This window comes from Patiria miniata, unplaced genomic scaffold, assembly GCF_015706575.1.
Source record: "Patiria miniata isolate m_02_andy unplaced genomic scaffold, ASM1570657v1 HiC_scaffold_17, whole genome shotgun sequence".
Lineage (NCBI taxonomy): Eukaryota > Metazoa > Echinodermata > Asteroidea > Valvatida > Asterinidae > Patiria > Patiria miniata.
The window spans coordinates 1,783,742-1,811,592 of NW_024037055.1; the positions used below are offsets into that span (position 1 = coordinate 1,783,742).

Here is a 27,851-nt window from a genome sequence, read left to right on the forward strand (position 1 = left end):
TTCAGTGGCCTCTATTTTTCCTGTCGTCCATGTTCTCTTTATTTTATTTATTAGGGACTGGCTCATTTATATTCAGTCTGATTAATGCTGATTAATTGATTTACCCTGATTACCATGATAAATTGTAAACCTAGATTGTCCTCATCAATCTGCTTTATTTACCATTGACGTTTTAAATAAGTACTGTCTTGTTTTGGGCCTAATGTTCTTACTAAGTTATGTCTGCAGTAAATTTTTAACCACTCTGGTATATCTCAAAGGCCAATAAAATTTTCTGGAAAAAAAATGTTATATATTTTGTTTATACTGCGTAAAATGTTGAGCCTTAATATGGGCTGATGTTGAGCCTTTATGGGCTGAACAGACTTTGTCGATTTTTTTCTATCTGCAGAATTTCGCTGCCGTTGGACAGACCTGTGTTGCAATATGTGCAATATAATATTTTTGATCTGGTCACCCGTTAACCCTTTTTGGAAGGATTTAAAAAAAATCCCTCTGTCTTTGTACCTTGTTTAACACACACGTGTAGCTTATCTTTCGAAAACAAAACAAAAGAAGAAATAATTCGGACAGAACAACTTTAAAAAAAAAAAAGGGTATTCAGATGGTCAGAAATTAATAAATCATTTCACTTTATCTGCTTCAAACCAGAAATATTTTGAAAGAGTTATTGCACAATTTTTCCCCGTTGGAAATCCCCGAGATGAGAAATACGGGTGGGACGCGTCTCCTTATTTGGTCACAACTTCTCATAATTTTATCGATTGCCGCCAATAATAGAAAAGTAGTTCCGACTGGGAATCCCACTCTCTGTTGCGAAACAATCTGGGAGGGAATTTATGTTGAAATGGGTTGATTTTAATCAAACTGGTTTTCCCCCTCTTAATATTTCAACTGTTATAATTGATTAACTTCAACCACAGTTTTATATACGTACCAATATATGAATTCATTTCCATGATTGGGCAAAAATAAATTGTTATTTTAGTTTCGGCGTTTCCTGCCTAAAATGAGAATTTCTCATCTGGGTCATCAGTCTTCCATTTTGTTTGCACACCCCACTTTGACCAACCTTGTTTACTACAAACACAGGCCCCAATTCTAAAAGTTATATAGCTCACATCATAAAAAAGAACCGACCAAAAAAAAAAAGATACCAAATGGTACCGAATAACACTATTGTCTGATCTTATTTGCATATGAATCGATCTGCTCTTTGAAACTCCAAGAGCTACTCTAGATTTCTCATCGGTGTTGCGAAACCCCAAAATTTCCCCAGGTCCATTTTATTTTTAACAACTGTCGTCACCTTCTGGAAAGTTCGCCCGTGCTATATATATGCTGTCGAAACACCCGTCACGACGGAAAAGTAGTTCCGTCAAATTTCGCAATCGCGCGAGGATCGGAATTTCCACGGTACTTTCCAACGGGAATTCCGAAACAAAAATATTTCGCAATCCCACGTCTCCCAAGAAAACCCTCCTCCTTTCTTACCTCATTTCTATCTTCTGATGAAAACGAAGACCTGCCGACTCTTCAAAAGAATTTTGATACAAGAACATTAAGCCTAAGCTGCTCCACAGCCGCTTTTTTTTCAAGCAAACTTGAAAACCAAAATTGGTATGCCCAAAACCAACTGAGCAATATTTCTTTAACCAGCCATTTATACAAGACAAGGCCAACAGATCCAAAGCCTCTCCCAAGCGTTTCACATACATCTCATTCAACTGAGCGCTATAAATGTCCCCGATTGCTTATCCAAAATGGCGGCACAGCCAGACCCAATACCAATAATCACACGCCACAGTGACGATCAATAGACCTACGTATTTCCATCCACCAAAATAGTAACCCATCATCTCCCTTGTTGTAGTTTGTTTTCTTTCCTTTTTATATTTGTCAAGTGACCCTTGACCTTGCACTTCTATTATTTATGAACACTTTTATTTTACAAACTGTTGTTGATCTGGCTTTTACAATTGCTTAAAAATAATTATTGACATTTCCTGTCGGTTCAAAACCGTAAAAGTAGGCATTCGGATACCAAATTGAGTCATTTATCGTCCGTTTGTACACTAGTTTTTTAACAGAGCGCGGCGCTTACATGTAAGCATACTACCTCAGCGTGCAATTCATATTCAAATTAGATTATGGGAAAAAAATTACGACAAGGCATATAAATTATGTTATTGCTGCAATTGGCGCCGATATGGTTCTGAGCATGCGTGCAAGGCATTGTACCAACGTGCAACGTCATCACGACCGAGAGACAACGCCCGTTGAGCTGAGTCCATCATGGCCGTTAAACAAATTTCGGATTTTGTCCGATCAAACTGAACCGCAAATTTGGTTTAAGCCTTAACGGGGCATCGCATCTTATTTTGCTGGCAAAATTGAACATTTCGCCATATTGTGCTCTGCTTTATGGACTTCACTGTGACCTGCGACACCATCCAAGCGAACAAAGAACTTGAAGCGTCAGTAGGCGGTGTGAAACGGCCCAGCGCGGCGAGGACATCCATTGTGATGGTTGCATTTCCTCCAAACAGCCTCCAAAATTTCTGCAAATTTGTCTACCAATTCCTTGCCATTTGACGTTAATTAATCCATCTGCTTAATCTAGGATTCTTCTCCAAACCCTGAGAAAAATGTGGTATCCGTAAATCGTTGTAGGATACATATTTTCCTAAATCCAAACGCGGGTTTCCTCTGTGTGAAGTTCACGGGTAATTTATTCAGCTGAGCGGTTTGTTTTGTCAGCGCAACACGGACCGGTCGACGCGGAAACCTCCCCACGGAACCAGCCACCAACTGGGGGAAGTGACGAGCCAATACGGACTCTAGTCTCCATTCACTCAAATTTCGCCCAGAAACACTGCCGTGCAGAACAGTAATGGCGTCAGATATGCAAGAGAATCGCAGTAATTCTGACTATCTTTTAGACTTCAAGTGGCCGGACAAAAGCAGCAAGAAGCATCCGTATTCATGTGGCTTCTCCGGGAGTCGTCTCCGCCTCGTAGAATTCTCGGAAAGACGTGATGACTGCCTCATGCAAACAGGTAAAATTGCTATTTAAAGAGGTGTACCTTTACCAGCAAGATAGACCCCTAAACTACTGGAAATTGAGCTGCTGATTTGTTAAGAGCAAACCCGATGGAACGGCGCATTCTTTGTCCACGTTAAAAGAATTTATTTAGTTTTATGGTTCATAATTTCATGCAGTGTAACATTCTTTTCAGAATTAAGTCTCAATAATATTGTTTATCATAATTGGTTAAGCCACGCATAGCCTTGCGTTGAATAAATTCTAATAATTTTCGAACGAAGCCAATATTACGTTAAGTTTTGAGAAGATATATTTTTAGATGGAATAAATAGTGAAAAATGCATGTTTAAAATTGAAATTTGACCGTAATTTGATGACGTAAATATCGCTTAAAATAATCTCATTAAAGTACTTTCAATGGCGATTAGTTAGTGTTAAAGCAAATGCACTGAGATACGGACCTTTTGTTGTAAATGGAAAATATGGAGGTCCAATAGCACATTTTCTTGCAATTTTCTTTGTGGACCAAGGGTTACGACCTTCACAAAATGTATTTGTTGCACTCTCTGCTCAGTCAGTTTATCTCAAACATCTCTCACGATCTGATTCCTTGTTCTTTCTTTTGCTCCTTTTGCTTTTCCTCTGATCGCAGAATCAACGAGACACATTTGGATCGGAAGCCAGTTTCAGAGGCCCCCTTACGGCGCAATCTTGACGGGCAGCCTCTGTAGTCATCATCAAGGGACAGCACGAAACACATGATGACAACCTGAACTACTTATTTTTTAAAATGTTTTTGCGACCTGATGTTTATGCAAACCTTATGGTGCGATCGTATAAAAATGCAAATTTCGCAAATGGCTTTGAGCTAAACTTCTTTCCCGCAGTGTCTGCCAGTAGAACGCCATCACAATTTCAATCAAAGCTAAATAGGGTCGAAAAACAATTAAAGAAAAGAGGTCTTGAAGGTTTTGGTCTTTAATGTCGAAAAGGCAGAAGAGAGATAGGGCAATGAGTACCTAATCCGGGGAGTATTTTCATCTAGCGGACACGCGCAGGCCACGTGCCGTGCTCTGGTCCAGATGCCCCCGTTGGCACTTCGAGGAAAGCACTCGTCCGGTGTTTCTTTTGTGTGTAGACTCTGGACGGAATAACCCTGAATAAATCTTGCAATTAATAATTGATTAGGCTGCTCAAGCCACGTTTAATACAAACGATCTATTGATCTTTTTAGGTCATTCGTTCACAGTTTACAAAATCAGAATGTTTGAGCAGCGAATTTCACCATTTCGAACTGGCCGATATGATAATTTTATTTGATGTACGAAATTCTTTTGTTTGGACGCTGATAACTTTGGATTCGTTTTCCCTAATTATCTTTCTTTTCCATCATGATCTATTTCTTGTTAAAAAAAGGATTGACTTGAATCACACAATAAGTTGGAATTAAATACGGACTAATGACACTAGAGATTATTACATAATAGCGCACGTGCAGTGGACTATATTGGTACAGACCAATAGGTATAATTGCTAGCGGCTTTTCCCGGGCAGAGATCGCTTAAAAACTGAGACAAAATCTTTGTATTTAAATGATGCATTTTTATGTTTGTACTCAATGGAACTTTTCAAGCTGCATCTGAAGAAAATAATTTGATTGAAGCTGACATACCTGCCTTGAAGAGATGAACGCATACCTTATGGCAGTTTTCCATTGAGTGAAACATACTGCATGCATTTATGTTGTACTTATTGGAGTAAGCCAAGATATCGTCGAACAAACAGTTTTTCTGAGCATGCTCTGTGCTTCCCTAGTTGTAAAATGGAGAAAGGCAAAGTTGCGGGTTTTGATGGATTTATAGAAAGTTTTCACAAGAAAATTGCTGTTTTCACTTGCAAGAAGCACAGAATATGGTAATGTAAATATTTCATGATATTTTAAGATTTGGTTATGAGCAAACTATGTCAATATGCTGTTTCAAAATGTGTGTTTTTGAGGCGAAAAAAGTGCTGGACCGTCTAAAATTAACTCCAAAGCAGACGTTTACATGCGGCTGGCTGCATTATGCACCCTGACATGAGGTCGTGTGTAGTGCATATTTTGAGTATGTGTTCAATGATCCACCATTTAAAAGTACCACACCCACTCAACTAGTTTAATGTGTTCTCAAAACTACTCAGTAGATAATTGAATTTGAAAAGAATTGTTGAAAATGTAGATTTTCATCGTAAACAATTCCGACTTGTCTGAGACTGAGACCGAAAAGCGGGTAGGGCCCAACTAATAATTCTTTTTAAGAGCATTTAAAGTATTGAATCATACCTTAGTGGAATCATCAGCTGGGATACATTAAGTATGTCCTTAGTCATGTTAGTGACAAGTTGAAGTTGAATGTAGTTTAAACTTTGACTTTTTTTCCTTACGTAAATCATTCTGATCTTGACTGAAGAGTACGTCTCTTAAACAAGAAAATGTCATCAAAAAAAATGTAAATTAAAATTACCAATTATTGAAACTGAACACTAATGTTTGACTGTAGAAAATGCACATACATGTAATGTCATTGTCAGGTTTTCTTGAATGTTGCACTTGATAATAGTTGATACACTTTGTACAAAATTGCTGCTTTATCGTGTTCGTACATTGGAACGTAATTTGTCGAATAAATATCCTTGGATGATTTTGATGCATATCATGTTCAGTTTAATTTTGTTGTGGTGACAACATTTGTTTAATTTTTTTTATGTTAAAGATTTTTTTTACAAAATATTTAACCCTACTCTGTAACTTTAAAAAAGACTCTGATTGATATTTCCAATATATTGTACTGCCAATTGTGGAATGCTGTATTCTCTAAATGAAATCAACTGATTTCATTTGGTAATTGAATTCCAAAAAATGCAGTATATTGAAAAAAAAACAGCATTCTTTTCAACACTTGCTTGCATTTTTTGTTGGTGTGGGGGGGGGGGGGGAGGGATGATTCTTTACCAGCTGAGACATTTTGACCCCATCTATATCTCTGCCCCTTCAGTAAATGGTTTTTGACCCTGTCTAATTATAATTTAAAAAAAACAATTAAGGGGGGGGGTGCTTCATGAAATATCAGTCCCTAAAAATGAATAATAATATAGACTCATAATAATAAATTATATAATAAAAATTGATTTGGACAGTCAAATATGAAAGAAGAACATCAAATAAATGTTCTTGTGTTTTTAAATAATATCATTGGCATTTTCAGATCTGTTTGGATGTCTCCAAACATTATTTTTGACTAAGTCCTGCAGTGTACAGAAACAGATCATTCTGAGCGGAACGTGTTATTTTGTTTTCAGCTTCTGAGGAAGAAAATTTTTGGCATATCATTTTATTTTATGGGGTCCCAACTTTATGCAGTGTTCTTGTGTGATAGATCTTCATGATTAAGCCAAGTCCACTAAATCTATGGTTTAAAAAAAACACGCATTACATTGCATAGTCCATTAATACACATGTAGCATACAATGCATACACATGCACTACATGATACAGTGCTGAGGTCAAGGGTCACCTTGGTATTGTGCATGTGTATAATGCTTGAGCTTGTGTTGTATTTATTAGGAGTAGGGGTAGTCAAGTTCAATAAACAGTGTTGCGTGTGCTGCACTACATGTACATATCGGTTCCTGTATCAATGTCAAGGGTAATCAACTACTGATATTAAGCACATGAATTTTTCTTCCATCCATATGACAAGTTTCTCTTAAGTCTAGTGAGCAGTCCTACAAACATATTTTTATGCAGTCTGTTAAAAATAGATTTTCTGAAAGATTTTGTGAAACAAACTCTAAAAATTGTGCAATTCTTTCCAAAAATAAAAATGAAATAGATTTTGATATATTTTAGCAAATTTGATTAAAATATCAACAGCAATTGTATGTGTTACATGTAGTTTGATATTTTCCTCAAAGTATAAATCAATGCTTGTTTGTTTCTATTTAGAGGACAGAGTGACAAATTCTTGCAATTTTTATGAGGGAAAGTGGATCGACAGTAAGATAAAATTCTCTCTCAAAAGTGCCCCCCAACTCTCCTAAATTAACCCTTACCCAACTGGACCCTCCAACGCATGCCATTATGTGCCTTAAGAAAATGGCATATGTTTTTTGCACCGCCCTCCAATATCTGCCATGTCATTTCAAGGGTAACTGGACAGGCACTCCAATACATGCCACAGAGAACAATGAGAGTCCTCTGATAACAAAGTGAGTGCCCCCAGCTGGTCAGTATCAGGCATCCTCCAGGGCCTCCAACTCCTGCCAATTGGAGCCTTCACTGTTAAGACAAACTATCTGCCAATAAACTGCAGCTGGAGGGCATTGGCATAACCAACTGACATGCAGTAAACTACCCTCAGAGAGTAAGGGTTAATTGACGACATTTTTTAAAATGAGACAGTACATTATTAATTTTAGGGCATACTTGCAAACAGTACACAAAAGCATTAACATTTGGGATAGTACAAATGTGGTTGGAAATCTGTGCTTCGACAAAATACTTTTCTTTGATTAGGCGAGGTAAAAAAGAAACACGTTTCTCGTCCCCGCACGCTTCCTTTTTGGAGGCCACCTGGATTTTTTAAATTATTTTTTATTGTTGAAAAATGCAGTAAAAAAAAACACCGAAAAAGTCCACAAATTTGGCGGTTAAAGCAAATGCATTTAAAACTGTTCATTGTAGACCAATACAACTCGAAATGACACTGCAAATATGTTCAGTTCTCTTGTCTAACTTGTCTTTCATTTTAAAAGTGTCTTTGAACAGTGGAAACACCAACGATTGCAGGAAATTTTAAAAGGGCGGCCATCTTGAAAAAAATAAAAAATAAAAAATAAAGAGCCCCTCTTCCTCCTTTTTTTTCAAAAACCCGGACGAGAAACATATATTTTTTTTATTCGGCTTTATTGCATCCAAATACAAAAGTCTAAACCCTGGGAGTCGATTAACTCATTTATTTAGAGAGATTAATTATAGGGCTGCAAGACTGCAAGTATTATTCAGTCACTCCAGTAATCGACCAAAGTGTCGCTTATTCGGTTATATTTTTTAATTTGATTAATCAAAACAACTTTGTGAAAATATAGGCTTCCTCTCAGAAGGTGTACATGTAACAGGACGGCTAAAAATTTCTCAAATCAAAATTCTCAATTCAAACATTGCATGTAGCGCTGGACGATATATCGCCACAAATATGATGTAGGTCTAAAAAAAAATGAGTTTAAATAGGTCGAGATAAAGGCGGGAATCATACTTCAATTTTACTTTTTTTTCTTAATCCACTTTTAAAAAAAAAAGTATTAAAATAAAATCAACCGTTTAATAATGGCAGTGTTTGCAGAGATAACACAGGCAGTTACGGAGGACCCTACATACGTGTATCACATGCATTTGAATTTTAGTTTCATGCAGTGAATTGGAGATTTCCAGCACTGTTTTTTTTTAAAGAAATAACCCAACCATGCACATGCACTGCACAAGATAGTGCAGTAGTGCTGAATAGGCCAATTCAACTTGTACATCCATGTACATGTACACGTCACTTAGGTGGTTCATTTCCAAACCCTGACCTCAATCCATGGCAACCGTGTTGATTTGCATATGAATGAGCTGGGGCAAAATGTATAAAGGTCGAGACCTTAGCCACGTTGCACAGCGACAAATGCATATAATTATCTGTGTTTCAGTATCGTCTATGAGGAGTGTATTTTATGTTGCTACCGGTACATGGTATTTCCGTGTGTAGTCTACAGGCTGTCTTTACAAATATCACACAGAAGATCCCACAGAACTTTGAGTTACACAATGTATATCCAAATACATAATTTTGAAGACAGAAACGCGGATCCTAATCAAGATCAATTCAAGCATTATCATTACAAAAATTCTTAGAGAGGGATTTTTTTTCTCTAAATATAATTAAAAGTAAACTCATACTATATCCAGGAATTTGGATATTGTAAAAATAATTAATTAATGGTATACAAATATAAGTCTACTACATGTATGCTGTAAGTGCAAACGGTGCTAAATTTATAGACATACATGTATGTACATGTACATCGTGGAAATGGTTTTGTTCATGTGCGTGTACATGTGCTGTACATGTATGCACATATTACGACCAGAGTGTGTTGACCTTGATATTCACTGCAATACATGTACTTGTAAATTGTGCTTGTTCACCGATAAATAAAATAAAAATACATGTGCAGTGGTACGGAAAAGAATTTTACATCGACATGGGTACGAAGAGATGTTTCAGAAACAGTCTAGCAGCTGGGGAAAACTTTGAATAGAGGCTCAGTTTGAATCCCCTATTTATAAAAATTGCCAAAATATTAGGCCAAAATAAAAAATGGTTTTGCTTCCAAATACATGGCATTTGAAAATAGGGTACATTTGTGTACACCTGTGCATGTAGGTAGGGATTTTTTTTGGGGGGGGGGGAATTTTTGGTGTGATGATCACATGTAGGTGTCTGCGTGTAGTCAAGGGTAAAAGATAGTAATCGATGTTTTTTTCCTCACTTTTAGTCCCCTCCCCCCACAAAAAATCAGGGTCGGTGCTGTCAAAATAGGGTAGGTAGGGTCTGTACATTTGTACATTTTTTTTAATGGGGAAGGGACACAATCAAGGATGGAGATGTAATCTTTTATTATAATTTGTGGACCAGGAAAAAATTGGAAGGCTTAAAGAAAGTGTGTGGGAATTGGGAATTAATTAATCATTGGTTAAAATAGTAGAAGGGAGTTCAGCCTTTAATAGGAGTAGTCACAAATATGCTAGGGGAGCACCTTTGGGGGTTTTTTAGAATTGAAAATGCCCGTATCGCACAACTGTCAACTGGCCCTTTAGCAAGAAAATGTGATGCCACTTTTTTTTAAAATCAAAAATCCTAATTCCTGCTACCAGCCATGAAACCTGAATACATCACAGATTAAAATTACATGGTTGAAGTCCTTTATTTTCAAAAGTTTTGTCATTCAACACATAATGGAGGACTTATTTATTTCAATTTTTATTAATCTTTCACAAAGTATGTAATTTTTAAAAAATTAATTTCGAGGGGAAAAACCGAGACGTATCTTCCGTCTTGCAAACTATGCCAGACTGATTTTCTTTGATGCCACATATTTTGGGGAATTTGTACATGAAGCACCTTCACAGATTGTGTTGAATCTTTTTTCCTTCAGGATTTTTGGGGAAAAAAGTCACTCTGAGAAAAATAATAATATGTGCCCTATGTTGAACTACTGTACATGTACATGCCAGATGTCAAATGAATCCAGGAAAATCCCAAAGGTTTCCCCTGAACAGGAATTTGTACATCATTGAAAAACAGCACTCAAAACTTATTACAAGCCCAACTTGTACACCCCTGCCCTGTCTGACCCTTTGACCCCACTACTCTCATGACATGGTCTTCTCTGTCACAATATACATGTAAGAGGGAAGATTTGTATCTTGAGTTGAGCACCGTCTGAGTATTACAAAAAAAAATTCAGGAACACATGCTTAAGATGTCGATCAACTCCTAGCAATTTACAAAACGTAGCAAAGTGTTGAGTGCATGTTGTAAACTGTATGTTACAAATAAATGTCCCCGTCATTGTCACAGTCATCTGTTCTGTCACGGTCATCATCTACTTGTCACTGTCACCACTGACTTCACCACAAGTGTCATCTTCGTCCTCTTACGTGTCATTTTTATCATGCTTATTCAAAAACGTGGTTTCATCATCAGTCTTGTCATGCGCTAAATGCTATCATTGAGTGATCGGGCACAACCCGACCACTCTTTGGATTTGTTGCGATTAAACTTTCTTCCTTTTTTTTTTTTTTTTTTCCGGACAATACTTCTCCGCGGGTTTTCTCTTAAACGATATATAGTATGAACTTGTAACTTTCAATATGTATCGACCCTCATCCGAAGTGGTGCATATTACTCTGACGTCATGATTACATCATCAGGTGTCAAGTGATTTTATCTGAAAAAGTGACCAATTACTTTCACCTAAAACTCTTGAACTAAACATTCAATGATGTTTGTATTCTGTAATCAGATAGACCATTAATCGCTTAACATTTCTTGTCATGTACTTGAACTCGCTTGACCTTTACTTCCGGGTCTACCGGAAGGTCAAAGTTAGGTGAATTCAAAATGAAGACGTTAGCCTGACATCAAAACAAAGCAACATTTCTTCCGAACGGTTCACGGTATGATCACAAAGCCTTGTGTGAACTTGTACCATGTTCCGAAGATGTTATAAATTTTGTTACGTAATCATGACGTCATCAGGTATCAAATTACAAGCGATTTAGGGGCAAATTTTGACAAAATAATTTGCGTTATATCTTTTGAACTAAATAGAGTATTGTGTTTGTTTTTTCGTGAGAATGTAGACGATGTCGTGAGAAACATTTTGTGTTCCCAGAGACAAAACCGCTTGACCTTCACTTCCGGTGTTACCGGAAGTGCAATAAAAACTGAATATACATGTAACTCAAAAGCGGAAGCATTTTACTACAGACACATATATTATGAAAGTGTTTAGTGAGGAATGCCAGACACAAAAACAGTGTGATGACATCATCATCCGAAAGGGTGCCCCCTAGCAGCACATAAAATATTGTTTCTTTTCTTTACTTTTAAAACCATAGGTTCAAATTTTACCAAATCGACCCTTGATATTCTTTGATTAACCACAGATAACTTGGCAAGGTTTCAAATTCATGACGTCATCAGACCGGAAGTTACTTTTATGAGAATTTGCCAACGATCATATTTTAAATTTAATTCTATCATTTGATCCATGTCGATATCTTAGCCCAAATAACGATACCATTACAATGTTCACCTTTTGCTTCCAAATACTGCGACGTCATCAAACCGGAAGTTCATTTACTTCACAATGAACATCCACTCCGAACTAAATCTGTATTCACTTCCCATTTTTGACTAATGACGTTATCAAGCCAGAAATAACTTGTATGTGTACATGGAATGTATACTGAAATGTAATTGATTGTCTTGGGAAGGATTTAATTTCCTGATATAAAAATATTCATAACTTAACTGGACAGTGTTTTATAAAATAGTTGACTACATTTTGTACCCGACCACTCTGTGTTTGTAACAACAAACGCGAAGCTATAGTTGCATTTGAAATTGAATGTTGTCAGTGTCATCAGCGTCAGGCACTTGTGCACCCTAGGGGAGGGCTCGAGCAGGAAAAGGGGGTACTGAAACTGTGATAACATTTCTTTCATTTTTTACAGAGGCAGTGTTAACAAAAATTGTAATCAGTATCTTTAACCACTATAAGTACAACATGTACATGTACATCAGCAGGTCTTTCGCTTTTGAAATAAATTGTGTTTTTTCATGTTTTGTTTACGGCTTCATCTGGATAAAAGATTCCAGTTCTTCCATAGCAATAATAACATAATTGTCATAATACAGTTCAAATTCCACTGATGAATTCAAACGACAAATTCATCTCTGTCATCGTCATTGTCTTTATTCAAGGTCTCATCGTCATTATCATCAAATGCATCAGCAACATTTTCGCAATTCTTATCGTCTCTCTTTTCCTTCTCTTTCACAATGATGCTCTCGAGTTGTGTGAGTTGAGTCTTAGTCTCGAGTCACATGGGTCGAGTCCGAGCTTGAGTCATTTGGTTTGTGTCTGAGTCACGAGTCATTTTATAAGTCCAAGTCAGAGCCACATTTGTACAGAATGGTAGTGCAAGGACATAAAAGATATAAGTGATGCACTGTCGCATTGGCGGGGAACGTTGCATTTAATAACAAACTTTATTTTTTGCAACAACACCTGGAGATTTATGCAGTACGTTTCATGTGCTTGACGATATTTAACATTGCTTTAATTAACATCGCTTTTGGGACACAAACATCACAATTATGATTTTAAAGGATTTTGTTTTTGCTACAAAATGTTATGTGACTCGCAAGTCAGGATTCATCAGCATCAAGTATGAGGCATGATGGTTGATTCTGAGTCTGAATCTTTTGCCAATGTGACTCAACTCTAGGTGACGTCTCCAAAATTGCAGCTCAAGACTGTCTTAAGTCCGAGTCCTGGAATTGAGTCCTACAACACTACAATTGTTAACATCAATTTCATTTTCACCATTGCCGACGTCATTATCATTGTCACCATCGTTCACGTTATCAGTTTGTTTGTCACCATTGTTCACGCCAGTGTCACCATTGTCCCGTCACCACTGTTGACGTCAATGTCATTGTCATCCATGTTGACGTCAATGTCATTGTCACGAGTGTTGATGTCAACATCATTGCACCATGAAGTCAATATCATCATCACCATTGTCTCTTCCATCATCCCTCTGCGCTACACCAGATACACCACATTAATGTTCTCTGTATACCGCTTTTGTTGTCGTAAACTATAATGTCTTTATTATCATCAGTGCAATTTTCACCATTGTTGACGTCACTGCTATTGCCACCATTGTTGATGTCAACATCATTGTCACCATTGTTGTCGTCAACATTTTTGTCGCCATTGTTGAAGTCAACGTCATTGTATCCATTGTTGGCTTCAACGTCATTGTCACGATTGTTGACGTCAACATCATTGTCACAATTGTTGACGTCAATGTCAAATGCGCCATTGTTGATGTGAAAGTCATCATCGTCACCGTCGTCATTACCACAGTCCACACAATCGTCGATGTCTTCCCTCTGCACTTCACCAGAATTCACAATGTTACTGTTGACAGTAGTCTCCTACAATATCATTATCATCATCCCAATTGCCATTGACTATCATCAACATTGTCATCGTCATCCACAGTGTCAACATCACTGTCATCATGTTTCAGCTGTGTCCTCAACCTCATTATAATCATCACTATTGTCGTGAAATCGTCTTCAATGTCTTCATTTTGTTGTCGTGATCTTTTGGTTTTCATCTCAACATCCTCCCAATTTACAACATGTTTTATTTGTGGACGGTTTAATTTTTATACAATATGTACTTGTATACATGTACATGTTTATGTACATGTATGGTTTGATTATTTGTACAGCCGTGTTAAACTGAAATGCTACACGTAAAGGCTTACTAAAAAACCTCCCATGATATATGTACTCTCAAATCCCCCCATCAAAGTCAATAAACAGGACCTAAGAAATTTAATACCAGCCAAAAAAAACCCAAACACCATCCCTAATAGTGGACCAGAGTCATGTGAGCCCCTTGCTCACAACCCAAGAATCAGTCACATTATTACACCAAATTATCTCAGAGACAGATCCCCTTTTGAAAATTGCAAATCTGCTTTTTTGCCTGCTTTTTTTCGCACTTATTGTCACGACCCTGCCAAAAGGTTTTGACAGCTTGATCACCTGTGTCATATTAAGGTTCATGCAATAAGGAAGTAATAGTACATTTGTCCAAATTATCAGTAATGGAGTGTTGATAATCACTGGTTTCCTAAAAGAAGGGAAATCCATTATTGTGTGTTGACCTTGTGGCCTGTGACTGTTGAGTGATTTGCTGGCAGTCACAGACATGTGTGGTCTTGTCAAGTTTGTGTACATGTACTTGTACTACATGTACATGTATGTGTTGATACCATACCATAAATAATTTGATTTCTGTTTTAGCCTCTGAAGAAGAACTTGCTAAGTTCGCAACGTCAGGCCACATTAATTTTTAGAGATATAAATAATTTAAGAGATTATGGATTTTATCTAATGACAGGGTTGTAGTACTTGTGCTCAAGTGCTACTCAAGTACTTTTTGGAGTACTCATACTCATGCTGGAATGTCAAAGTGCTCGTTCTAAAAATGACGGTTCTCGACATGTCGAAATTGTACTCGATCATCAAAGTACTCGTACTCGAAAAGCATTACTTTGGGGAAAAATGGTATAGCTTGACTTATCACTGCCTTATTTTATCGATACTTTCAGTTTGAAATGGTAATGGTTGGCTTGTAGAGAAATCAAAGTTTTCTGATTTTACTATGCGCACGTCCGGACAATCACATTTAACAGCTACATGTACATGTATGAGTGGGTCTGTATATTGGTCTGACTTGGCCTGGGCCAATTACGCACAATGAGCTGTTTGCTGTATGACCGTATTCGTAAATACAACATGGAAGTACAAGTACTCGTACTCATACTCGGAAGTACAAGTACTCATACTCTGAAACCTGTTCTTGTACTGGGAAGTACAAGTACTCGTACTCGGCAGTACTCGGTACTCGGAAAAAAGTACTCGCCTCCAAAACTGCCTAGCGGTGACGAAACCATTAACCTTGTTTTCATGGGGGGCCCGATAGTCTGAAGGTCCGATAGTCCAAAGGTTCTTAAGTCCTAAGGTTTTTAAGTCCGAATGCACAAAATTTCCATAAGAGGGGGTTCGTTAGTCCAAAAATGAAATAAGGTTGGTTAATCCGAACATTTGATGCAATAGTACGAAGGTTCATTAATCCGAAGGTCCATTAGTCTAATGGTTCATTTATCTGAAGGTTCGGTAGTCCGAATTTAGAATAAGGTTAAGTAGTCCGAAGGTTCATATTTCCGAATTGACAATAAGGTTCGATAGTCCAAAAAGACTATAAGGTCCGATAGTCTGAATCAACAATAAGGCCCGATAGTCCGAATGGACAATAAGGTCCGATAGTCCGAATCAACAGTAAGGTCTGATAGTCCGAAGTGTCAGACTGCCGAACAGTATTGCGCATTCGGACTATCAAACTTTATTCAATTTGGACTATCGGACATTATTGTCAATTTGGACTACCGAACCCTATCCGTATATTTGGACTATTGAACCTTATCATCTATTCGGACCAGCGAACCTTCGGATTAATTTACCTTATTCTATTTTCGGACTAATGGGCCCTTCGGACTATCAAACCTTCGGCCTATCGAAACTTCGGACTAACGAACCTTCCGTCTAATGACTCTTCGGACTAAAGAACCTTCGAACTATTGAACCTTTGGCCTATCAAACTTTCGGACTGTCGGGCTGTATAACTGTTTTCATACATTACACTCACATATTTTTTTAGACAGATGTCATGGAATTCTTATAAATTTGGAGACATTTTTTAAATTTTAGCATCAAGTGCAATTTTGTAGAAGTCTCTTCAGAGGTCTGGGGAGCATATTAATTTTGAAATTTCTTACACAACATCCCTCCCAAAAGCAACAGAGCAAACACTACTCACACCCTGCAGACACTTCCTTCTCAACCCTACCAGCTCCATCCTCCGAATCATGTCAAGTTCATCAATCCTCTTATCCTGTCTAGTCCGCCCATCGCCCAAACCGCACCAAGTCCACAGGTTGTTTCGACTCAAACTAGCCCAACAATCCTGTAAATGCAACCCAGCCCTCCACTCAGAACCCAACCTATCCTTCAAAGACCGCCCATTCCATTCATCATCTGTACCAAACAGTGGCGTAGCCAGGAATTTGTCAGGGGGGGGGGGGGGGCTGGAACATTTCATGGGGGGTGTCATGTAGATCAATGATACATTTTTTAGAAACTCAAAATCTCGGGAAGGGGGGGGGCCCACTGGGGGGCAACAAGGTTTCATTGCGGGGGGGGGGGGGGGGGGGGGGGGGCTGTTGCCCTCCAGCCCTCCATCCTCAACTCCACCTACATGTAGCCAGGTCATACTTTCAGCCCAACCCAACCCAACCCACCCATTCCAATCACACCCAGCCCACCCATCATCCTGACCAAAGCCAAGCCCAAGCATCTTGTCAACCTAACTTCATCTAACAGCCCAAAACCAGCCAGCTGCCCGATTCTCCTAACTCAACCTAGTCCCATTCTCCAGACCCCACCCAACTCTCCAATCCTCAGGACTGCACATTGTCCCGGCCCCCATTTTCTGATCTCGCTAAGTTCAACCATCCTCACAACCCCATCAGCTGACCCATCATCAAAACCCCACCCATTCTCCAAAACCCTTCTTCTTGTACCCAAGCCCCGCCCAACAATCCTCAGAATCCAACCTCCAACTATCCCATCCTCCAACCCCACCCAGTCCACCCATCCCATCCCAACCCCAACCCCCAGCCCACCAATCCAATTAACACTCGGCCAACCCACCTTCCCAACCCCACTCAACCCATTCATTCTCCCGACCCCAGCCTGCCCACCCATTTTACCAACCCTACCTAGCCCAAGCTTCCTCATCCAATACAGCACTTGCATCCAATCCCACCCTGTCCACCCATCCTCCCAACCCATGCCCCCATCTTCCTGACCCAACTCTTAGCCCCACCAAGACTTCTCAACCATCGAACCTCTAATATTTTCCCAACCTTTAACAGCCCAGCAATCATCCCAACCCACCCAGCCCAACGATCAATGATCATCCCACCCACCCCACCCATACTCCCAACTCCAACATTTCTGCTCTAAACCTCACCTAGCTCTCCCGACCACATGGCCCCATCTTTCTGACTCCAACCAGCCCCACCCAGACTTCTCCAACATTTGACCCCTCTCAGCCCAACCGTCATCCCAACTCACCCAGCCAACCTTTGCTCCAACCCCACCATTTCTCCACTAAACCCCACCTAGCCCTCCCATCATATCCCCACCCCATATAGTCATATTACCCTTCCAACCAAACAAGCCCTGTTGTCCTAACCCCACGTGGCTCATTCATTCTCCCAACCACACCCGACACATGTATTATCCTTAAGACACCTAGCCTTTCCAGCATCCAAACCTTACTCACCCAAACCTCTCCAACCAACATTGCCTTTCAATCCTCTCAACTCTAAACATGCTTCCCACCCCCATCCCACCATTTCTCCCAACCGCACCTAGCCCTCCCATCCTCCAAACCCTTCAAAGTCCTATATAATACTTTCTCAACCCAACGAGCCCTAATATCCTTCTATATCCCACCCACCCTACCCTTCCTTGAAACACAACCTAGCTTTTCAATATTCTCAATCCTGACCAGCCCATTAACCCTCCCGACCCCACCCAGCCCGGGGTCTGCTCATAAGTCCGATGCCTCATAGGTCGGACGCCAGTCCGAAATTTCGAAAATGAGGCGTTGGACTTATGAGGCGTCGACTTGTGAGGCGTCGGACTTATGAAGTATAACATTTATTTATTCCGCCTCATAGGTCTGACGCCACAAAAGTCTGACACCTCATAGCTCCGATGCCTCCGAAACAGCATTTGTTCATTGTCGGACTTATGAGGCGTCGGACCTATGAGGCAGAATTTATGCCTCATAAGTCCGACGCCCATTATCTAAACTATGCCTCCCATCCACCAAGTCCTTCAAGGCCTTCCCTCTGGCCCTCCCACCCACCCCACCCATCTTTAGAAGTTGAACTCCATGCATCCTTACATCCCACCCAACCAAGCCATTTTTTTCTTCATTTCTTGCTTTTTGGGTCATGGTGCAAATTATCCAATGCAAACCCTTGGGGTTATGCGTGGAATTTTGTACATTCTTGACATCACCTTTCACCTGTTATTACAACAAAACAAAAACATTTCAATCGAAACAGTTTGCTTTTCATGGAATATGCATGGTTTGTAAATAGCACACAACCGAACGCCAACAAAAAGACAAAAGGGAGATAGTTCAACTGAGTACACAAGTTAGTATTATTAGGGAAACCCACGCTCCCAAAAGGGCAACTGTATTCAAGGCTTTTCAAGGTGACTAATATGCAATCAGATTTAGTATGTAATGTTTATGATAAGGTTGAACAGAGAAACCGACTCAGTAGGACATTAACCCTCACTCAACAAAACATTGCTGCGGTACTCTACCAGCCCTATCTTGGTGGTCCCTCGGTTAGTCAATATCTTTGTTCATGGGATGTGAGGAATTTTCAATATTATACACAATTGCACATGTTAATCAAATTGTTGAAACAATGATCCTGTGAAATATCCTTTGTGTACAGTTACTTAAGTACTTGTCTAATTTTGTTTATGAAGAAGAGTTCAAAATCTCTGTTTGTATTATTCATTTAATAACATTAGATTACTTGCACAAAACTGACGAAGGCATGCTTTTTCGGTTTTACCGTTAGTCAACTACAAATGTTTGCTTTAGCAAATAGAAAACTACACAGATTCATTTTTCTTAATGCGATCAAAATTAGTTAGAAAGAAAGCAAAAACATAATATTAACACGTAATCACAGCAATGCAAATAAAATCTTAGACTTGTTCATGGATCTGATAAAGGACTTTCTGTTCATGCATTATATTTTTTTGTGCATCATACATTAAGAAAAAAAATTATGTGCAGTTGTACTTTTGGTTAAATCTCAAAATTCTTATGTGGTACTACATGTAAGTAGGATAGTCCATAACAGAAATATGTATGCACATGCAGCTCACACACAGCCAACAGAAGGCACTTTGGATTCGCCATTAACAAACTATGAACGTAAACTGTAACAAAAAGAACAAAAATACTTGGTCGATACTTTGGACGGTTTCCACTTAAACCCTCGGGGGCGAGGGCTCTTTGGTGTCTTACCATGGCAGGGGTGTGGCACATATTGTGCCACACCAAAAAACTATCACCAGTTTTAAAACTTGTTTGGTACATGTATTATGAAAATGGGTCAGAAAACCATAGATTCGATTTCAACTCTTTTAGGGGGACTCTATTCCAAGTCATGAGTGTGGCACTAAACAGCTCCACATGACATAATGTGCACAAAAGAATCGACCGAATGATGTGCCCGTGCAATTTCCGGAAGAGTGGCAGTGACCCAGGAACTTGCCACCCCTGCAAGATGTCGGTTTTGTTGCAAAAATTGTACCAGGCACCCTCCCCTCCTCTCTCTTAAAAAAAGTACATTTACTGAATCAAGGCATTAAAAAAAATCTAACGAGGAATGACTTCTACAAGCTTTACTTAATATCAGAAGTTTAAAGAATCTCTTTGCTTTGCTTTAGTATGACGAAAGGTGTGCCGAGGTGAGAGAACTCCATGGTTATTGGTGAGACAGCTCAATGCTTCTTGGAAGCTAAAGATGTTTCCTCCGCAGTACGCTACGGGTATTGAGCTGCATTGTCAGGTAGTTCTCATCAGGCCTGGATGGGCGGAGGTGGTCCTAAAGAATCACTGGAATTCAAGCCAGAAAAGGTGGTACATTTCTACATTTTGTTTGCTGGTTTTAACTTGGGGACCCACATATTTAGTGTACATGTAGGTTGTAGTTGTTATGGAAAGGTCACAGTTGATAAAGTAAAGTGCAATTTAGGATTTGAAATAATCATGCCATGTATATCATTGATGACCTTGACCTTGAAATATGATTTTGATTGAATTTCACATGGATCCTGAACATTCTTAGACTTCTGAGAATGTTGAATTAATGCAAAAAAAAACATTCAAAAAGTTTTTATGTTAATCGAGACTACACAAAATGTTTTTAAACTGTGGTGTGGGAGGAAATCGGGGTTGGGGTAAGAGGGGGATTATGTTGATTATCAAAACAAGGCTTATAGTTTTTAAATATTTTAAGGAAACGAAGTTTTGAAAACTTGGCAATATTTCCAGAAAAAAATGAGGTCTTTCTAATAATGCACCTTCGACAGATTAATGTTTAACCTTTTTTTCAAGGCCTGGGCTGTGAACTATTGTCAGAAAGGGTTGGATCCGGGGCGTGACAGTGACTAGCGAAGTAAAGTTGGGGTGCATCTTGTGTGACAACACTCTTGCAATTTCACGGTTGGTTTTGGTATATTTATATAATCTTTCTTGAAAGTGCTTTCTCGCCTTCTAAAACATTTATCAATTTCTAACAAGTGAAAATAATCATAGCAACTTACCACACCCTCCGCCATCGGAACCTGGAACGGAAAACAGAAAGTCATACATGAATTAGACTTTGTATTTACAGTTAACACAATAAAATAATCCCTCAATAAGAATAATACAATCGTGTATAGGCTTAAGCTCTTTGAAGATGAGTTCTGTTTCTAAGCATCGTTCTCGTAGGTGGCATGGACAGTCCATCCAACACATTGTGTGCCCGCCCATCAAACTCTCGACCTGGCTCGTAAACCTTGTATCTATAGACAGTTTGTTGTATGAAGTGGCATATGGTTAAACTTTGGCATACATGTTTCAAGGGCGGCACCGATTTCTTTGTTCAATTCAACTCATGCAACCAATACCACTCATTAGTTCATTAAGTAAAGTACATTTACTTATTCTCCGGTATACATTAAAGGAAATGTACAACATTTGCTTTTGCTTCAATATTCAGAAATAAATGGATTTGGAGGATTAGTATGTTATAGAAAATATTGTTGAACTGACATGTTTCACGTTTTGGGCTTGTAGAAAAACCAAGAAAACCTATCATGTTCTTGTAGTCAGGTTCCCTGACCCCAATCAGATGAAACGGAGCACTTAATACACTTTAGGGAATTGTAAGGTCAGAGAATCAGTCTAGCAGGCTTGTACCCCTTCAGAGGTGTGTAATCAATTGCAAAGAAAATTCAGAAAACTAAATATGAAAAAATGAGAACAGTTTTTGAAAAAAGCCAGTTTTTTTTCCAACGCTGGTCGGCCGACCAGCGTTGGAAAAATGCAGTTTTTCTTGAAAATGTCAGCACACCAGGAGCCACGATTTTAAAGGATGCTTCAGACTGTCATTCCTAACAATCCAGTAAGGTATTTCGTGATAATTTGATCATTTCGTTTTCTGATGTTTGCAAATGTTGTATTTTCCCTTTAAAAAAGAATGCTGATGCTTGTCTATTTAGCAAGCCTTTGCTGCTAATTTTTTTTCACTCACCCTTGTCCTTTTCAGAATTTTCACGACCTCGAGAAGAGGTGGATTTTTTTCCACGACCATGTGATCCATCCGTTTGCTCCTGTGGCTCCTGTGGCATTTTCAAAGGCCAAATTTGTTTTTCTCCAGAGCTTAATATTCAAAGATGGCTGTATTCTCAGAGCGTTGACGTTCAAATGGCGCACAGGGAATATTTCCACACAACAGTAACATGCTATCAAAAGGTTGCCGCTTATTAATCATTAACCAGGACATTATAATAAAAAACACATCCACACAAACAAATAGTCCTCTGCACCACTTTACTGCCTTATGGGCATCTCTTTATCTTTATTATTCAATATCAGATTGGAATGCGACACCTACAGCGTCAAAACTGAATTAAGGATTGTACCATTGATCTTTGAAAGGAAGCATTTTCTAAAGGTTTTTGGAGTTTGAAGCTGTTTGCGACAAGGTAAACAGTGACAAGTGACTGAAGCATATTTCTGCATACATTGATCTCAAAAGGAAAAAGTCTTGAAATTTTTCTTTTTGAATTTTTTTTTTTAAATAAAAGCGACAAATGCTCACTCGTATCTTCGAAAAAGACTATGTTGTGGGTTGCATTTCCTTTCGATAAAAAATGCCATTCTGCACACGTTTCCTTAAAAAAAATCAAGTATAGTTGGTGTTTGTGTTTTAGTTTACAAACACTTCTCTGTTTGACAGTAACATTCCTAAAATCAATTTTTCCAAAATGTACCTCGATACTACTAAACAGACTTATTCAGTAATGCATACATAATTTAATTAATACGATTTTCAATTTCAATTAGATTTTCAATTTCAGTAACATTTTGTTCCATTAAATGCAAAGTAGAAACAGTGGGCCGTATGTATAAAAACTAGCATTTGCTTTTACTACCCATTTTTAAGCATTTACATGTACTTGGATTTGTATGAATAAAAATGAAGCAAATGCTTTTACTGGAAAGCATTTGCTGAAAGCTAAAAGTATTTACTTTTTACTTGCTAGCTTTCGCTAGACTAGAAGTGTTTACTTCATTTCGTATGAATAAAAAGGAGTAAATGCTTCAGATTTCAAGCATTTACTGGTCATTTTTCAAGGCTGGGTTGGGGCAACCTTGAAAATATAAAGCAAATACTTCTGCGGAAAAATTGCTGCATTTATTAATATTTATCGCCCCAAAATTGACACAAAACGTTGATAAACTACATATAATACCATATACTGTATTTTGACTAACATTTATGCGCAATTTAAATACTTTTTATTATGTATTTTATTACTAGAATTAGAAACGATAATTTGGCATTTTTTTCACAATATGAGAAGTGTTAGCGTAAAATTCAGTGCGGCACAGAATGATTAAGGATAAATTTTATCCAAAGGCACCCTGGGGACTGAACAAAATGAAGTCATTTGTTTAGTTTATTGAGTCACCAATCTTTGCAATCTATTGGGTTTTTTTTTTATTTCAACAAACAAACCTCTTTGTGTATGGTATGATTTTACCCACTTAAACACGTCTGTGATTTTTATGCAATTGTGACGTCTACAGGACACTGTGGACCTTTACAATTTTCATGAATGATGAAAGTATACTTTTTGTATTTTGCAACTGCCGAAAAGTGTCATCATTTTTGCTGGATTTGAGGATAAAATGTACTACTACGTGTACTGTATGCATCACTTGATTTGGACTATTACTCCACGTGTAAACCCTGTGTGTGTGCGCGGCAGTTCGTACACACAAAAGAATCGCTATTGTTGGCAATCATACGTCCATGAACATGATGAAAACAATCCAATAGTAAGAAGCATTTGCTATCTGTTGTCTAGTAAATGCTGAACAGTAAAGGAAAACTATTATTCATACGAAATCAAGCATTTGCTTTTCCTTAATGCTTGTACTCCAAAGTACATGTAAATGCTTTTTCTTTTTGCTTAAACTTCCTAGCATTTACTAGTTTTTATACATACGACCCAGTGTATTGATTGCTTTGTTAAATTAATAAAATAATAAAGCATCATAGTTAGTATTTGGTGAATTGGTGTTTCAATTGAATTGTATTTATAAAACCAGATAACACTTTGTTTTCTTCTGGAATTGAAAATTAAAATTTGAAAATTAATGGACACAAAACAACGCAAAATGTTCGCACATGTGTATTTACAAACTGGGGTTTCGAACAGAAGTTTTGTAAAAGTTGCATTTTTTTTTTTCGTTAGTTATGAGTGTTTAGTTAGTTAGTTTATTTTTAGTTATTTCAAGGAGCACCCACTAAATGTACATAACTTCAATTGGAATAAAATACTGTTATAAATGTGAAATGTACGCCGGCGATTCACAAAATAAACTGTTTTTATGATGTGCATTTTGTTACAGTAACAGCGTAATTGATTGTATTATTGGAGTATGAAGATGACGATTGACGGAAAACAAATCCTCGAAGTCGAGAAGTGCTGACTGGTACATCTTAACACTGACTGGCAAATTGCTGATGAGATGGAAACATTGCAGAGGACTCAGGCTATTGCCATGCGACGCGAACCAAAGGTTTTCTTCGAGTCCATCATAAATCTGAAACAAAATTGAAGGAAAATGCAAGCTCTAGTATGCAAACAAATGGTGAGTATCTTCCAATGAATTTTGTGTAGCATTTTTGTTGTCGATTTTATTGAGCTGTTAAACACGGACATTTGGTAACCACAGAAACGTATTTGCTGAGCAAAAAGAGGTCTGGATACTCAGCCAGTGCCCCCTGTTTCAACAATGCGCGCCAATGATAAGCATGACGGTTGACCTTGAAACATTTCTGAACACATATGTACAATCTCTTGTACAAGACGTGGCTCCTTTCTCAGTGAATTTAGTTCCCAAATTATTTTGGAAGTTGCCAGATGGTGGTTGACAACAAAAAAGTATTGCAAAATAAGGTCGATAACACAGAATGACGGCAGTTGCTACAAGGAAATGTTCATCTCTGTAAACCCGTACCTTTACTTCTTACTATTCCCCTTTGTTCCATTGCTGCTGTTTGAGTTCGAGTTGTTCGAGTCATCAGATTTCGAACCTTTTTTAGATCCGTTGTCTGAAAAAAATAATGGTTTTTTTTGTCACTTGGCTGTTATTTGTCGCTGTTTATAGTGGGTAGTGTGGGAAATAAATGTAAAGGACACGTTTGTCATAACTGAATACTCTTCTGACTCTAGGCTTACCTTTTTCCTGGGGCTCGACAGTGTGAGTTGCCGTAGTATGTGGGGACACAGAAACTGAATATAACTGCGGCTGACTCTTTTGCTCTATCTTCTCTTCTGGTTCCTTTTTGCCTGACATGGTAGACGATGCTTGTGAATGTTGTACAGTTGAAGATGTTTTGAGGGCAAAGGGGTGTGAAGCCACACCAAATCTCGCCCTTTATACACTTGTGCATTGATCACTAGTAAGTGATGTGTGGAATGGCTATATTCCTCCGCGTGCATTCATTAATGATTGATTTTTCGTCATTACGAGATCTACACGCCTCTGCATGCAACATTGTATTTGGAATTCTGTCAACTTTTTGGGGGTCAATCTGTTTTTTAGTCTAGTAGTATGCTTTTTGAGGTGTAAATCTTTGGGCAACAGTTTTGAAAAATTTAAACTTCTAAAAAAAAAGGAAAAAGGAATTGTGAGCCCCCCCCCCCCCAGCCAAATCCTGGGTGCACCACTGACGGACAAAATAAAAAATACATGTAGTTGGAAACAACTATGTGATCCAATCTATCAAACTTAATCAAAACTACAGACAACATGCAAATGTTTCTTATTTTTCACCAATTGCTGCATGTGAGAAAGCAAGGATTCATTCCAGATTTTGGTGGAGTTTTCAGTTTTATACTTGTATTGTTCAAGCATTTTTTCTGTAACAATCGGGGGCATATACTAATGAACTAGTTTATCGTGTTTGGGAGAATTTCCAGAATGAGTACCATCAAATGAATTGGTTAAGTAACAACAAAAGCAGACAATGTAAGAAACCCGAGTCCAGACTTTTTGCTTGGAAATTTAATCACATCACATCCAGAGCAAATTCCGTTGAACTTCAAGGAAGTCTGTACATAAAATGGCGCTTGCGATTTCACCAAAACGTCTCCGATTCAGTTGTATTCATTTAGTTCTGACTCTGAGTATTTGCTGCTTTAACTAGTAATATGCTTAATGGGGATAGATTTGTGTTGTATTACTTGCATGCTGTTATTAGTAAATACACAATTGTTTTAGGATGAAAAGAGTGAGATTTCACTATTGAGACTTCGTCAGCACTCCCGCAACTACAGTTGCAATGTTTCCAGTGTGATGTGTAATTACTCTTCTTTAATGGAACTTTTTTAACATTTTCAAATATTTTAATCGTTGTATCATGCAGCATTATTACTCTAAGTTATTGATATCATGAGTTTCATTACATCAGATTCAGGCTGTCAAGTTGTTAAGTTTCGATGTCAATGATGCATGCTTAAACTAGGAGATAGAATAGTCATCTTTAATATGTTTAACTACGTGATGTAATTATTATTTGTGTAGGCTAGGTAAGGTTTATCAAACTTTACAATTCAGTTCATAATGAAGTTCTCTTGTGTTAATTTTTTGTAGATGTTGAGGTTTACAAATCCGTTGCCTCAAGTTTGGGATGAGTTGATGAAACAGCTTGAGAGGAGGTGATTGGAGGTCCTTGACAAATGATGTGATATTTCCAATTACAGACCTGCAGACGAGACGGAAAACGAAACAAGTTCATGGATAGGGGTGAGTAACCTATATGTGTATTTGTACTTAGTACTATCAAATGTACATACATGTATGTTAATTTTCTATTCTATACATACATGCATGTGTTGAGTTGACGGATATTGTCCTTTCAGGCTATGTCGTGCTTTTGTCAAAGTTGCATTCACATGTCGTTTTGCTTCCCATGGTTATTTTTGAATAAGTCGGGGAACATGAATATATGTGATGTCGTGCAGATTGCAAATATCCAGCTTACCTTCTAGTGGTGTTTCCGCCCGTCTACTTAGTCTTCCTCGAACGGGATTTAGACTTGCTAGTTTTCTTTGAATGTTGCCGTTTATGCTTACGAATTCCAGAACCGCTCACTGTCCTTTTTTTCTTCGGGACACTAGTAGCCTTAGGTGACTTCTTGGGTTTAACTAGATAAGAAAAGAAAACCTGTTATAAATGTGTTGCCTAGGCGTTTAGGTGCATCGATATTAGCGCAGAATGTTTGTGTTCCGAATGCGGGTTTAGAGTTTAGAATACGGGTACACTATACATTACGGGATGATACATGTAGGCCTACTTGTTTCAGGGGGAAAAACAACAGATTTACGTACCTTTTTCTTGCGTCTCTCTTGTTCGAGTTGATGGTGACGGTTGGTTTGATGCCGATGCCGGACTTGAGCGTCCGAGGGGTTCCTTCTTTCTTGCAGGCATTTTTGTTTTATTGGAGGCACCTTTTAGAATGAGGATCTGTATGAAATTACTTGCGAATATCAACGTGTTGATTCTTTATAGTTATACTTCGGTAAACTCCCGATGGCTTCTTCTTTCCCGCCAACTTGCCGTTATGACTCATTTTCCCTTTGACCCCGCGGGTTACAAACTAGGCATTTGAGAATGTCTGCCACAAAATACAGGATAGTATAGGGTACTTTAGGTACCTCAAAACGTTCCAAATGTTATGATGCGAAGTACATTTTGTATTAGAACTACAATATCTTACTGTCGCGAGCAAAATGTGAAATGGAAACGGTCCACCCCTTCGAAGTAATGGAAGAATCCAAGGGATTCCCCCTCATCATCCCCATCCCTATGACATTATTAGTGATCACCGGTACCCGTAAATTCCGCTGGTTCCCATGTTTGTAACCCCAGATTAGTCTGGTTTCCTGACCTG

General features: G+C 38.3%; 3 long non-coding RNA genes across 3 annotated transcripts; 1 reads left to right on the forward strand and 2 right to left on the reverse strand.

Annotated features, from left to right (window-relative positions):
- The first annotated feature begins 2,247 nt into the window (after positions 1-2,247).
- On the forward strand, positions 2,248-26,639 carry LOC119723356. The gene is made up of 6 exons (XR_005270537.1): positions 2,248-3,059; positions 3,699-4,960; positions 20,059-20,836; positions 21,927-22,365; positions 24,302-24,544; positions 26,552-26,639. It is a non-coding gene; the product is annotated as an uncharacterized LOC119723356 (long non-coding RNA).
- Positions 23,967-25,393, reverse strand: LOC119723358. The gene is made up of 3 exons (XR_005270538.1): positions 25,135-25,393; positions 24,914-25,007; positions 23,967-24,496 (listed from the first exon to the last, which is right to left on the reverse strand). It is a non-coding gene; the product is annotated as an uncharacterized LOC119723358 (long non-coding RNA).
- Positions 25,942-27,499, reverse strand: LOC119723359. Its single transcript, XR_005270539.1, has 3 exons — positions 27,289-27,499; positions 26,943-27,105; positions 25,942-26,663 (listed from the first exon to the last, which is right to left on the reverse strand). It is a non-coding gene; the product is annotated as an uncharacterized LOC119723359 (long non-coding RNA).
- Positions 27,500-27,851: the final 352 nt, after the last annotated feature.